This window comes from Cetorhinus maximus, chromosome 13 (genome assembly GCF_964194155.1).
Source record: "Cetorhinus maximus chromosome 13, sCetMax3.hap1.1, whole genome shotgun sequence".
NCBI classification, from domain to species: domain Eukaryota; kingdom Metazoa; phylum Chordata; class Chondrichthyes; order Lamniformes; family Cetorhinidae; genus Cetorhinus; species Cetorhinus maximus.
In genome coordinates, this window is record NC_135891.1 from 3,873,406 (window position 1) to 3,887,882 (window position 14,477).

Genomic DNA, 14,477 nt, shown 5'->3' on the forward strand with positions numbered 1-14,477 from the left:
TCTCTGCCATTTAACTTTGAAAAGTAACATGCGTGTTTTTTCACTTTCATACCAGTGCTGCGATAATAAGCAGAGTATTAAATATAGAAGCAGCAAACAAGACAGCAGGAAATAAGATCTCAGACACTTCCCCTAATGCAGGAAAGGGTGTAACATATTCAGAACCCACTGACATCTCTGCCCTCCTCCACTTCTGGCCTCCTGAGCATCCCCAGTTTCCTTTGCTCAACAATTGGTGGCCCTTCCATCAGCGGGTCCAACGTGCTGGAATTCCCTCCCTAAACCTCTCCACCCCTTTCTCCTCCTTTAACAACATCAACTTACATTTATATGGCACCTTTAACATAACTAAACTGCCCAAGGTGCTTCACAGGAGCATTATAAAGCAAAATATGACACAGAGGCCCCAGAAGGGGATGTTAGAACAGGTGACCAAAAGCTCGGTCAAAGAGGTAGTGTCTTAAAAGGAGGCAAGTGAGGTAGAGAGACAGAGATGTGCAGGGAATGAATTCCAGAGCTTGGGGCCTAGGCAATTGAAGACGCGGCCACCAGTGGTGGAGGGGTTAAAAATCGGGGATGTTCAAGGAGCCAGAATTAAATGACTGTAGAATCGAAAGGTTACAGAGACAGGGAGGGGCTAGGTCGTGGAGAAATTTAAAAACCAGGCTGAGAATTTTAAAATCAAGACATTGCTATACCGGGAACCAATGTAGGTCAGCAAGCCTTGTGCCTTAAAATCAACGTCATTGAACTAGCTTGGTGGCATGTCCTAATTATCTTCATTTGTGATTTGGTGACAACTTTGGTGATAACGCTCTGGTGAAACATCTTAGGATAATTCACAAACTCACTTTGCATTCCTTGGAATTCAGAAAGTAAAGGGGAGAGTTGATCAAAGTTTTCAAGATATCAAGGGGAACAGAGAGAGAGAGAGAAAGCACTCAGCTGTTTGGGGAGTCTCGGACTCAAAGCCAAACCTTTCCCTGAGTGCAATTAGGAAACATTTCTACACACAAAGGGCGGGGGAAGTTTACTCTCTTCCACAAACAGAAATTGATGCAAAGACAAATTGTTTGCTTTGAATCTGAGATTGATGGATTTTTGAACAGGAAGTATTCAGGGGTATGGCACAACGATAAGTATATGGAGTTAGATCACAGATAAGCTGTGAACCTATTGAATAGTGGAACAGGCACAAAGGGTTAAATGGTCTCCCCCTGTTCCTATTTCACATAATGACGCATTATCCTGGCTCAGTGAGTTTTGCTGGGCAGAGTTTGTTGCTAGGGTGGGAGGTCAGGAGACATAAAGTAAAGTGGGTCTGCAATGCTGTTGCTGCGAGGCTGAAGGAATCACTTCTATTCATGAGGTCAGGCATTACACAGAAATCTCCCTCCACCACACTCCCCACACATCCATTACACAGCTTCTCATTACACCAGTGTGATAACAGGATAACCTGTTTTAGTGATGTTGACTGAGGGATAAATATTAGCCAGTACACAAGGAATAACGCCACTGCTCTTTTTCAAAATAGGACCATGGGATCCAGCTTCGGTTTCCCAGCTCATCCAAAGGACAGCACCTCCAACAAAGCAGCATTCCCCCAGTACTGCCCGCTCCAACAGTGCGGCACTCCCTCAGTGCTGACCCTCCGACAGTGCAGCACTCCCTCAGTGCTGACCCTCCGACAGTGCAGCACTCGCTCAGTGCTGACCCTGACAGTGCAGCACTCCCTCAGTGCTGACCCTCCGACAGTACGGCACTCCCTCAGTGCTGACCCTCTGACAGTGCGGCACTCCCTCAGTGCTGACCCTCCGACAGTGCGGCACTCCCTCAGTACTGGCCCTCTGACAGTGCGGCACTCCCTCAGTACTGACCCTCTGACAGTGCAGCACTCCCTCAGTACTGACCCTCTGACAGTGCAGCACTCCCTTAGTACTGACCCTCTGACAGTGCAGCACTCCCTCAGTACTGACCCTCTGACAGTGCAGCACTCCCTTAGTACTGACGCTCTGACAGTGCAGCACTCCCTTAGTACTGACCCTCTGACAGTGCAGCACTCCCTCAGTGCTCACGCTCTGACAGTGCAGCACTCCCTCAGTACTGACCCTCTGACAGTGCAGCACTTCCTCAGTGCTGACGCTCTGACAGTGCAGCACTCCCTTAGTACTGACCCTCTGACAGTGCAGCACTCCCTCAGTACTGACCCTCTGACAGTGCAGCACTCCCTCAGTACTGACCCTCTGACAGTGCAGCACTCCCTCAGTACTGACCCTCTGACAGTGCAGCACTCCCTTAGTACTGACCCTCCGACAGTGCAGCACTCCCTCAGTACTGAGCCTCCGACAGTGCAGCACTCCCTCAGTACTGACCCTCCGACAGTGCAGCACTCCCTCAGTACTGCACTGGGAATATCAGCCTGGATTTTCCTATCATGTTTCTACACTAACTCTGCTTCAGTTTTCCCTCTCTGGCTAATCGACTGCAGTAGGCTGCAACCTCCGCCACAAGAGCTGCGCCGGCGCACTTATCAACACCCGGCCATTTGCCGGCCCGTACGCATGCGCACTATCCGCTGGTTGCCACGGAAACGGAGACGTCACGGTCCCTGCGAGTGTTTCGAGGAAACCCCGTGTGGAGCTGTTGCCCGGGCGACGGGGGTGGGGGAAGGCGGAAACGGAAAGGAGCGGGCGGCGGGAGAGCGAGAGACAGAGAGAGAGAGAGAGACAGAGACCGGGAAAACGGTGAGTGAGAGCGGGGGAAAAACCCGGGCAGAACCCACTGGGGAACCGGGGCCACAAACACCCCGAAGACCACAGCAACCCGGCCGGCCGAGGAACAAAACCACCGGAGTAATAGAGAGAGAGAGACAGGAGTAATAGAGAGAGAGGAAGACCAGAGTAATAAAGAATACCAGAGTAATAGAGAGAAAGACCAGAGTAATAGAGAGAAAGACCAGAGTAATAGAGAGAGAGAAAGACCAGAGTAATAGAGAGAGAGAAAGACCAGAGTAATAGAGAGAGAAAAAGACCAGAGTAATAGAAAGAAAGACCAGAGTAATAGAGAGAGAGAAAGACCAGAGTAATAGAGAGAGAAAGACCAGAGTAATAGAGAGAGAGAAAGACCAGAGTAATAGAGAGAGAAAAAGACCAGAGTAATAGAAAGAAAGACCAGAGTAATAGAGAGAGAGAAAGACCAGAGTAATAGAGAGAGAGGGAAAGACCAGAGTAATAGAGAGAGAGAAAGACCAGAGTAATAGAGGGGGAAAGACCAGAGTAATAGAGGGGGAAAGACCAGAGTAATAGAGGGGGAAAGACCAGAGTAATAGAGAGAGAGAGCAAGACCAGAGTAATAGAGAGAAAGACCAGAGTAATAGAGAGAAAGACCAGAGTAATAGAGAGAAAGACCAGAGTAATAGAGAGAAAGAAAGACCAGAGTAATAGAGAGAGAGAAAGACCAGAGTAATAGAGAGAGAGAAAGACCAGAGTAATAGAGAGAGATACGGCAGTAACAGAGAGAGAGAGAGACGGCAGTAACAGAGAGAGAGAGACGGCAGTAACAGAGAGAGAGAGACGGCAGTAACAGAGAGAGAGAGAGAGACGGCAGTAACAGAGCGAAAGAGAGACGGCAGTAACAGAGAGAGAGAGAGAGACGGCAGTAACAGAGAGAGAGAGAGAGACGGCATTAACAGAGAGAGAGAGAGAGACGGCAGTAACAGAGAGAGAGAGAGAGGGAGAGACGGCAGTAACAGAGAGAGAGAGAGAGGGAGAGACGGCAGTAACAGAGAGAGAGAGAGACAGCAGTAACAGAGAGAGAGAGAGAGAGAGACGGCAGTAACAGAGAGAGAGAGAGACGGCAGTAACAGAGAGAGAGAGAGACGGCAGTAACAGAGAGAGAGAGAGAGACCAGAGTAAGAGAGAGAGAGAGAGAGACCAGAGTAAGAGAGAGAGAGAGAGAGACCAGAGTAAGAGAGAGAGAGAGAGAGACCAGAGTAATAGAGAGAGAGACCAGAGTAATGGAGAGAGAGACCAGAGTAATGGAGAGAGAGTTGGAGTAACAGAGAGAGAGAGATGGAGTAACAGAGATGGAGTAACAGAGAGAGAGAGATGGAGTAACAGAGAGAGAGATGGAGTAACAGAGAGAGAGAGATGGAGTAACAGAGAGAGAGAGATGGAGTAACAGAGAGAGAGAGATGGAGTAACAGAGAGAGAGAGATGGAGTAACAGAGAGAGAGAGATGGAGTAACAGAGAGAGAGAGATGGAGTAACAGAGAGAGAGAGATGGAGTAACAGAGAGAGAGAGATGGAGTAACAGAGAGAGAGAGATGGAGTAACAGAGAGAGAGAGATGGAGTAACAGAGAGAGAGAGATGGAGTAACAGAGAGAGAGAGATGGAGTAACAGAGAGAGAGAGATGGAGTAACAGAGAGAGAGAGAGAGATGGAGTAACAGAGAGAAAGAGATGGAGTAACAGAGAGAGAGAGATGGAGTAACAGAGAGAGAGAGATGGAGTAACAGAGAGAGAGAGATGGAGTAACAGAGAGAGAGAGATGGAGTAACAGAGAGAGAGAGATGGAGTAACAGAGAGAGAGAGATGGAGTAACAGAGAGAGAGAGATGGAGTAACAGAGAGAGAGAGATGGAGTAACAGAGAGAGAGAGATGGAGTAACAGAGAGAGAGAGATGGAGTAACAGAGAGAGAGAGATGGAGTAACAGAGAGAGAGAGATGGAGTAACAGAGAGAGAGAGATGGAGTAACAGAGAGAGAGAGATGGAGTAACAGAGAGGGAGACGGGAGTGTGAGAGAGAGAGGAGGGAGGGAGACGGGAGTGTGAGAGAGAGAGGAGGGAGGGAGACGGGAGTGTGAGAGAGAGAGAGGAGGGAGGGAGACGGGAGTGTGAGAGAGAGAGAGGAGGGAGGGAGACGGGAGTGTGAGAGAGAGAGGCGGGAGGGAGACGGGAGTGTGAGAGAGAGAGGAGGGAGGGAGACGGGAGTGTGAGAGAGAGAGGAGGGAGGGAGACGGGAGTGTGAGAGAGAGAGGAGGGAGGGAGACGGGAGTGTGAGAGAGAGAGGAGGGAGGGAGACGGGAGTGTGAGAGAGAGAGGAGGGAGGGAGACGGGAGTGTGAGAGAGAGGAGGGAGGGAGACGGGAGTGTGAGAGAGAGAGGAGGGAGGGAGACGGGAGTGTGAGAGAGAGAGGGACGGGAGTGAGAGAGAGAGAGGAGGGAGGGAGACGGGAGTGTGAGAGAGAGAGGAGGGAGGGAGACGGGAGTGTGAGAGAGAGAGGAGGGAGGGAGACGGGAGTGTGAGAGAGAGAGGAGGGAGGGAGACGGGAGTGTGAGAGAGAGAGGAGGGAGGGAGACGGGAGTGTGAGAGAGAGAGGAGGGAGGGAGACGGGAGTGTGAGAGAGAGAGGAGGGAGGGAGACGGGAGTGTGAGAGGGAGGGAGGGAGACGGGAGTGTGAGAGGGAGGGAGGGAGACGGGAGTGTGAGAGGGAGGGAGGGAGACGGGAGTGTGAGAGGGAGGGAGGGAGACGGGAGTGTGAGAGGGAGGGAGGGAGACGGGAGTGTGAGAGGGAGGGAGGGAGACGGGAGTGTGAGAGGGAGGGAGGGAGACGGGAGTGTGAGAGGGAGGGAGGGAGACGGGAGTGTGAGAGGGAGGGAGGGAGACGGGAGTGTGAGAGGGAGGGAGGGAGACGGGAGTGTGAGAGGGAGGGAGGGAGACGGGAGTGTGAGAGGGAGGGAGGGAGACGGGAGTGTGAGAGGGAGGGAGGGAGACGGGAGTGTGAGAGGGAGGGAGGGAGACGGGAGTGTGAGAGGGAGGGAGGGAGACGGGAGTGTGAGAGGGAGGGAGGGAGACGGGAGTGTGAGAGGGAGGGAGGGAGACGGGAGTGTGAGAGGGAGGGAGGGAGACGGGAGTGTGAGAGGGAGGGAGGGAGACGGGAGTGTGAGAGGGAGGGAGGGAGACGGGAGTGTGAGAGGGAGGGAGGGAGACGGGAGTGTGAGAGGGAGGGAGGGAGACGGGAGTGTGAGAGGGAGGGAGGGAGGCGGGAGTGTGAGAGAGAGGCGGGAGGGAGACGGGAGTGTGAGAGAGAGAGGGAGAGGGGAGTGTGAGAGGGAGGGAGGGAGACGGGAGTGTGAGAGGGAGGGAGGGAGACGGGAGTGTGAGAGGGAGGGAGGGAGACGGGAGTGTGAGAGGGAGGGAGGGAGACGGGAGTGTGAGAGGGAGGGAGGGAGACGGGAGTGTGAGAGGGAGGGAGGGAGACGGGAGTGTGAGAGGGAGGGAGGGAGACGGGAGTGTGAGAGGGAGGGAGGGAGACGGGAGTGTGAGAGAGAGAGGAGGGAGGGAGACGGGAGTGTGGGAGGGAGGGAGACGGGAGTGTGAGAGAGAGGCGGGAGGGAGACGGGAGTGTGAGAGAGAGAGGGTGAAGGGAGACGGGATGTGAGAGAGAGAGGGTGAAGGGAGACGGGAGTGTGAGAGAGAGGGAGGGAGACGGGAGTGTGAGAGAGAGAGGAGGGAGGGAGACGGGAGTGTGAGAGAGAGGCGGGAGGGAGACGGGAGTGTGAGAGAGAGAGGGAGAAGGGAGACGGGAGTGTGAGAGAGGGAGGGAGGGAGACGGGAGTGTGAGAGGGAGGGAGGGAGACGGGAGTGTGAGAGGGAGGGAGGGAGACGGGAGTGTGAGAGGGAGGGAGGGAGACGGGAGTGTGAGAGGGAGGGAGGGAGACGGGAGTGTGAGAGGGAGGGAGGGAGACGGGAGTGTGAGAGAGGGAGGCGGGAGTGTGAGAGAGAGGCGGGAGGGAGACGGGAGTGTGAGAGAGAGAGGGAGACGGGAGTGTGAGAGAGGGAGGCGGGAGTGAGAGAGAGAGGAGGGAGGGAGACGGGAGTGTGAGAGGGAGGGAGGGAGACGGGAGTGTGAGAGAGAGAGGAGGGAGGGAGACGGGAGTGTGGGAGGGAGGGAGACGGGAGTGTGAGAGAGAGGCGGGAGGGAGACGGGAGTGTGAGAGAGAGAGGGTGAAGGGAGACGGGAGTGTGAGAGAGAGGGTGAAGGGAGACGGGAGTGTGAGAGAGAGGGTGAAGGGAGACGGGAGTGTGAGAGAGAGGGAGGGAGACGGGAGTGTGAGAGAGAGAGGAGGGAGGGAGACGGGAGTGTGAGAGGGAGACGGGAGTGTGAGAGAGAGAGGGAGAAGGGAGACGGGAGTGTGAGAGGGAGGGAGGGAGACGGGAGTGTGAGAGGGAGGGAGGGAGACAGGAGTGTGAGAGGGAGGGTGAAGGGAGACGGGAGTGTGAGAGAGAGGGTGAAGGGAGACGGGAGTGTGAGAGAGAGGGAGGGAGACGGGAGTGTGAGAGAGAGAGGAGGGAGGGAGACGGGAGTGTGAGAGAGAGGCGGGAGGGAGACGGGAGTGTGAGAGGGAGAAGGGAGACGGGAGACGGGAGTGTGAGAGGGAGGGAGGGAGACGGGAGTGTGAGAGGGAGGGAGGGAGACAGGAGTGTGAGAGGGAGGGTGAAGGGAGACGGGAGTGTGAGAGAGAGGGTGAAGGGAGACGGGAGTGTGAGAGAGAGGGAGGGAGACGGGAGTGTGAGAGAGAGAGGAGGGAGGGAGACGGGAGTGTGAGAGAGAGGCGGGAGGGAGACGGGAGTGTGAGAGGGAGAAGGGAGACGGGAGTGTGAGAGAGGGAGGCAGGAGTGTGAGAGAAAGGGAGACGGAGACCAGAGGGAGAGAGAGATGAAACCAGAGGGAAAAGAGAGACCGGTGTAACATAGAGAGAGAGACCGAGACCGTAGTAACAGAGAGAGAGGGAGACCAGAATAAAAAATCACCCTAGCAGAGAGAGATCAAAGTTACGGCGATTCGAATAACACGGAGATCAGAATAAGAGATCACCCCAGCAGAGCAAGAGATCAAAGTTATGGAGATTAGAGTAACAGGGAGATCAGAGTGACGGTGATCAGATTGACTGGGAGACTTGAGTAACAGACCAGAGTAACAGGGCAATTGGAGTAACAGATGAGAGTAACAGAGTCTGGTGCAGTAGAGGACTAACTGGAGTTGTGGAGCAGCAAGTCAGTGAGGCCAGTGTAACCGGGCTGTAACTGGGTTAACTGGAGGAGACTGAAATAATGAGCGAGTAACTGACAATCTACAGTCACGGGCAAAAGCTGGAATATATATTTATAAAAAAAAGAAAAACTTTGCAATTCCAAAGTATCTTTCATGGCCACAATGATTCAAACCATCGATCGACTGGAGTAAATGAAAAGATTTGATAATAGGGCAGCAATACAGCAAAAGATGAGCACAATAGTGGACTAACAGTCGCTGCACAAGGAAGGTCTGGAGTAATGCAGCTTGGATATGAGTGGAGTAATAATGCAGTTATATACTCCAGTACCATTGAGAGAGGCTGAACTAAGAATGTTGGAAAAAAAGGGGGAATACTCCAGTAACATGGGTGTCCTGCAGTCATATAGGAAACTGGAGTAATTGTGCAGGAACATCAGGGAGACAACAGCAGTATTACAATAAAATTCAGGAGAGAAGAATAATTATTTAAGAACATTGGAAAAAGTGATACAATAGGACAAGAATGCGTTAATCTGGGGAGACTAACAAGTGCAGCAATTCAGGAGAGTCTGCAGTAGCGGCACAGAAGTAGAGATTAAGACCAGTGTAATACCACCGTTTTGTTTTATTCATTCATTGGATGTGGGCATCACTCTCAAGGCCAGCAATTAATTCCGACTCCTAATTGTGCTTGCGCAGGTGGTGATGAGCCACCTTCTTGAACCAGTGCAGTCCGTGTGGTGTAGACACACCCATTGTGCTTTTACATAGGGAGTTCAAGCATCTTGACCCTGTGGTGATGAAGGAAAAGTGATATATTTTCTGGTCAGGATGGTATGTGGATTGAAGGAGAACTTGCAGGTGGTGGTGTTCCCATGTACCTACTGCCCTTGTCCTCCTGGGTGATGGAGGTTGTGGGTTTGGAAGGTGCTATTGAAGAAACCTTAGCAAGTTGTCTACAGTGACCTTGAATATGATACACACTGCTGCCACTGTGAACTGGTGGTGGTATAAGTGAATGTTTAAGGAGGCACTGATCAAGTGGGCTGCTTTGTCCTCGATGGTGTCAAGCTTCGAAGCTGCACTCATCCAGACAAGTGGAGAGTATTCAATCACACTCCTGACTTTTGTCTTGTAGATAGTGGAAAGGCTTTGGAGAATTAGAAGGTGAGTTACTTAGCACAGAATATCCAGACTCCAGGTGGCTCATCCACTTATGTTTCTGGGACATTGGGAGTTGTGCAGTTCCAAATGGAAACTGGAATAACAGCATGATACACCAAAGGAGACAAGCAAAATAAGGAAATAACATAGGAAACTGGTGTGATGGTGCAATAATGGAGTGAGACTGGAGCAGCCTGAGACTTGGATAACAGCACTGTGACTGGAGTAATATGGGGTGACTTATTTAATAGCACAGTCAGTAAAGGAGAGAGGATTAGGATTGTAGTGGCTGATGTGATAGTACAGTGATGAAGAAAGCCTGGAGGATTAACTCCAGAAACATGGAAGAAACAGACTTGCATTTCTATAGCACTTTTCGCAACCACTGGATGTGTCAAAGTGCTTTACAGCCAATGAAGTATTTTTGAAGTGTAGTCATTGTTCTAATGTAGGAAGCGCACCAGCCCGTACAGCAATCTCCCCCAAACAGCAATGTGATACTGACTAGATAATCTTTTTTTGTGATGTTGATTGAGAGATAATTATTGCCATGCAATCTTTTACATCCAGACTGGGCCTCAGTTTGACATCTCATCCAAAAGACGGTACTTCTGGCACTGGAGTGTCAGCCTTGATTTTTGTGCTCAAGTTCTGGAGTGGGACTTGAATCCAGAACCTTGTTCTTCAGAATGCTACCATCTGACCCACAGCTGACACTTAGGAAGGAATCAGGCTGAAGGCATTAATATAGGAGGGGGCATTGAGAGGTGAGCCTGGAGCAATAGCATAGTAAAGTGGGGTGATTCTGGAATATTGCAATGACACAGGACACTGGTGTAATGGCACAGTAAAACGAGAATGAACTAAAGACTTGCATTTATATAGCCCCTTTCACAACCGTAGGATGTCCCAAAGTGCTTTTCAGCTCTGAGACTGGTAGGTAAGCTATGCTTAATCAAAGTTGTTTAATTCACATTATCCGTTAGTTCAATTTTTTTGCACTAAGTTCCACTTTGTTGTTTTAATTTGATGAATTCAAATTCTTGAACAATTTACATATTTTAATAGAAATGATTTCTCAGAGACAGACTTCATTGGTAAATTGGTCAGCAGTTTTTGAATTGTAGGGAATCTATTGTACAGAAATAGGCCATTCTGTCAACTGCTCTGTGCTGCGGTTTAAACTAAACATCAGCCCCCTCCTGCTATAATGAGCTTTTCCCAACTGGCCAGGAATCCCTGTTCCCTTCTCCCTCATGAATGCATCGAGTCTCCTTTTATATTCATCAATGTTCTATGCTTCAACCACTCCACATGACCGCAAGCTCCACACTTTGCCACTCATTGTGCAAAGAAATTCATTCTAGTTCACTTGTTAATGACTGTATTATATTTATTCTCCATCCTCTGGACTCGCCCGCAAATGAAAACAGTTTCTTCGCATCTACCGTATAAAACCCATTCATAATTTTAAAGTTAAAAGCAAAATACTGTGGACGCTGGAAATCTGAAACAAAAACAAAAATTGCTGGAAAAACTCAGCAGCTCTGACAACATCTGTGGAGAGAAAGACAGAGTTAACGTTTCGAGCCTAATTAAAACTGCCTCTAATTGGTTCATACCGCCACCCAGATCAATGACAGGACTGATCAGTTTGAACTATTTAAGCAACAATAACAACTTGCATTTACATGGCACCTTTAGAAAACATCCAGAACATGTCAGAAAACATCCCAAGGAACTTTGCAGCAAAATTTGACTCTGAGCGACATAAAAGAGATATTAAGGCAGATGGTTGAAAGCTTGGCCAAAGAAGTAGGTTTTAAGCAACACCTTAAAGGAAGAAAGTGAGGCATTAGGGGTGGAGGGGGATCATTATTGCCATAGAGGGAGCGCAACGAAGGTTCACCAGACTTGTTCCGGGATGGCGAGGCTGTCCTATGAAGAGAGATTGGGGAAACTGGGCCTGTATTCTCCAGAGTTTCGAAGAATGAGAGGTGATCTCATCGAAACCTACAAAACAATTAAAGGAATAGACAGGGTAGATGCAGGTAAGACGTTTCCCCTGGTTGCAGAGTCTAGAACCAGGGGACACAATTTCAAAATAAGGGGGAAGCCTCTTAGGACTGAGTCGAGGAGACATTTCTTTACTCGGAAGGTTGTGAATCTTTGGAATTCTCTACCCCAGAGGGTTGTGGAAGCTCAGTCATTGAGTATGTTTAAGGTAGAGATTGATAGATTTCTGATTAACAATAATGTAAAAGATTATGGGGATAGTGTGGGTGAAAGATATTGAAGTGTTTGATCAGCCATGATCGTATTAAATGGCAGAGCAGGCTGGACAGGCTCAATGGTATTCTCCTGTTCTTATGTTCCTACAGACCAGTTAACTTGACATCAGTCATCAGGAAAGTGCTGGAGTCTAATATTAAGCAAATCTCGACAATGCACATAGAAAATCATAAGATGATCGTACAAAGGCTACATGATTTTATGAAAGGGAAATTGTGTTGAAGTTTTTTGAGAATGAACTAGTACGGTAGATTTAGGGGAATAAATAGATTTCCAAAGGCATTTGATAAGGTGCCATACAAAACATTAATACTCAGAATAAGGGCACATAGATTTGGGGGCATTAGTGGGAATGGACAGAGGATTTGTTAATGCACAGGAAGCAAAGAGGAGGAATAAATGGGGCATTTTCAAGTGGACAGGCTGTGACTAGGGGAGTGACAGAAGGATCAGTGCTGGGGTCTCAGCCACTTACAATCTATAGTAGTGACTTGGATGAAGAGATAGAGAGTGATGTATCTTAAATTTAGTGACAATACAAATTTAGGTGAGAATGTAAGCTGTGAGGAGGACACAAAGAGGCTGCAAACAGATATAGACAGTTTAAGTGAGTAGGCAACAAGATGACAGATGGAGTATAACGTGGGGAAGTGTGAAGTTATTCACTTTGGTCGTAAGAATAGAAAAGCAAAATTAATATGCAGGTACAGCAGGCAGTTAAGAAACCAAATGACAAGTTGACCTTTATTGCAAGGGGATTAGAGTACAAGAGTAAGGAAGACTTGTTACAATTGTACAGGTCTTTGGTGAGACCACACCCTGGAATACTGTGAGCAGCTTTGGTTTCCACAACTAAGGTAGGATATACTTGCATTGGAGGCAGTAGAATTCTCTACCCCAGAGGGCTGTGGAAGTCATTGTGTATGTTTAAAGTAGAGATTGACAAATTTCTAAATACCAATAACGTAAAGGGATATGGTGATAGTGTGAGAAAAAGACATTGAAGTCGATGATCAGCCACTATCATATTAAATGGCGGAGCAGGCTTGATGGGCTGAATGGCCTGCTCTTCCTATACTCCTATGAGAGGTTGAGGCAGATAGTGGAAGGCACTGCCACTGGTGATGGAGTGATTAACACATGGGTTGCTCAAGAGGCCAGACATAGAGGAATGCCGATAGCTCGGAGAGTTGTGGGGCTGGAGGAGGTTATAGAGATAGGGAGGGGCAAGACCATGGAGGGATTTGAAAACAATGAGATTTCTAAAATTGAGGCATTGCTTAACCAGGAGCAATTTGTTTGTTTAGTTGATAAGTTGATGCAGGCGGACATCAGTCCAGGAAAGTGGAACCCCCTGATTGCACAGTGCACCAGTGACCAAGCAGGAGGTTTACTCTTGAGTCTATAAAAATATAACTGCCCAAAAAAGAAGCACTTTGGGTGCTTTTGGTTCTGAGCTGCTCATTTTGCAATTATGAACCTAACAGATGTAACAGCTTGTTTCATCCTAGTGGGAGGAGTACTGGATAAACCAGTTTAACGAAACAAGTTACATCATAAGCTAAGTGCTTTTGAGTTTCTGCTTGTGGGAGTAGCATCTCCAGTTTCAATTCGCCCAATGAATAAGTTGCTGGTCGAGTGAGAGCTGAAGATCTACCTGCATAGACATCGCTGTAAGTTAATGAGTAGGTGAGAGGTCTGTTGGTGAGTCTAAATGGCTGAGTAGTGTGGGGTTAGTAACCTTAAAGTGATTATAATGTGAATGCTGGTATATTTGGAGGTAGGGTGTTGGATCTTTACCTCCACAAGCTCTTAAACATCAGAAAATTAGATTCTTTCCCCTTTCTAAGTTTCTAGTATGTAGAGAAAATATTGTGGTAAGAAGCAATACTGAATGATGTTACAATCTAGTAAATTGGCAGAACCTGTGTTGATCAGTACTATTAACAATTTTGGGTTTTGTAACAAGTCCTTGAGTTTTTGTATTTCTCACAGTTGTGTGTCTTCCTTTTATTGAGCAACTTCCTCCTTAGTACCTCAGTTGCTCTCTATTCACAAACTTGAGCTCGTCCAAAATTTTGCTGTTCATATTCTAACTTTCAGCCAGTCACTTTCACACATTATCCACATGCTTTCTGAACTACATTGACTGCATCCCATTTTTAAAATTCTGCTTTGTGTTTTCACATCCGTCCATGGCCTCAGCCCCACCCTGAATCTCTAACCACCTCAAATTTTGCAACCCTCCAGGATCTCTGTGTTCCTCCAATTCTAGCTTCTTGGTGCATCCCTTACTTTCACCACTTCATCATTCGTGGAAGTGCCTTCAGCTGCCTTGGCCCTAAGCTCTGGAATTTCCTCTCCCCTCTTGTATCTCTGGCAGCCACCTGGCGCAAACCATCATCTCACGGGACTTGTGCTTAACTCTGTATTCGGTGTAACCAGAATGTCCTCTCTAGGACGCAAGCCTGGGCAAAATTATTTGATGGAGACCCTGGGCTGTCCAAACGTCAGGACCTGCCTCTTGAGCTGCCCGGTTGAGTCCAAAGGAATGTAGAGTACTATGTTTGACACCGGTTTGGTTGCAGGAGTTGACATATTTAGACATTAGTCGACCTTTGGGCTGCACTCCAGATTTTCTGTCAGGGTTTAGCCCCTTAGCCTTCAACTTCCCCAAGGTATCCACAAGGCAGTAGGGCTATTTGCCCACAGCTGGGAGTTTGGTTCATGAATGCCAGGGCATGTCCTAATGCTGGTGGGACTGCACACTGCATGTCTAGGGACCAAACCTTTCTTGCATTTATATAGTGCCTTTTAACTGATAAAATATCCCAAGGGGCTTCATAGCCGTGTTATGAGACAAAATTTAATACTGAGCCACCAAAAGTTCAATTCAGAGTTCCTGTGAAGCTTTAGCTTGTAGCTTTCAACTCTCCTCCTGTAAGACGCTAACTAAAACC

The 14,477-nt window shown here is 48.8% G+C and overlaps 1 protein-coding gene across 4 annotated transcripts in view; it reads left to right on the forward strand.

The window, feature by feature from the left end:
* The window catches only part of LOC144688366 (14-3-3 protein beta/alpha-1-like), a 184,876-nt gene that overhangs the window by 142,611 nt on the left and 27,788 nt on the right, over positions 1 to 14,477 (forward strand). The window contains exon 2 of one of the 4 annotated variants that reach the window (XM_078554833.1): positions 2,720 to 2,747. The gene's annotated coding sequence lies outside the window, so the exon portion shown is untranslated. Of the gene's footprint in view, positions 1 to 2,719; positions 2,748 to 13,040; positions 13,222 to 14,477 lie in introns of those variants that run through there. The other 3 variants (XM_078554835.1, XM_078554834.1, XM_078554836.1) reach the window with 3 other exon arrangements.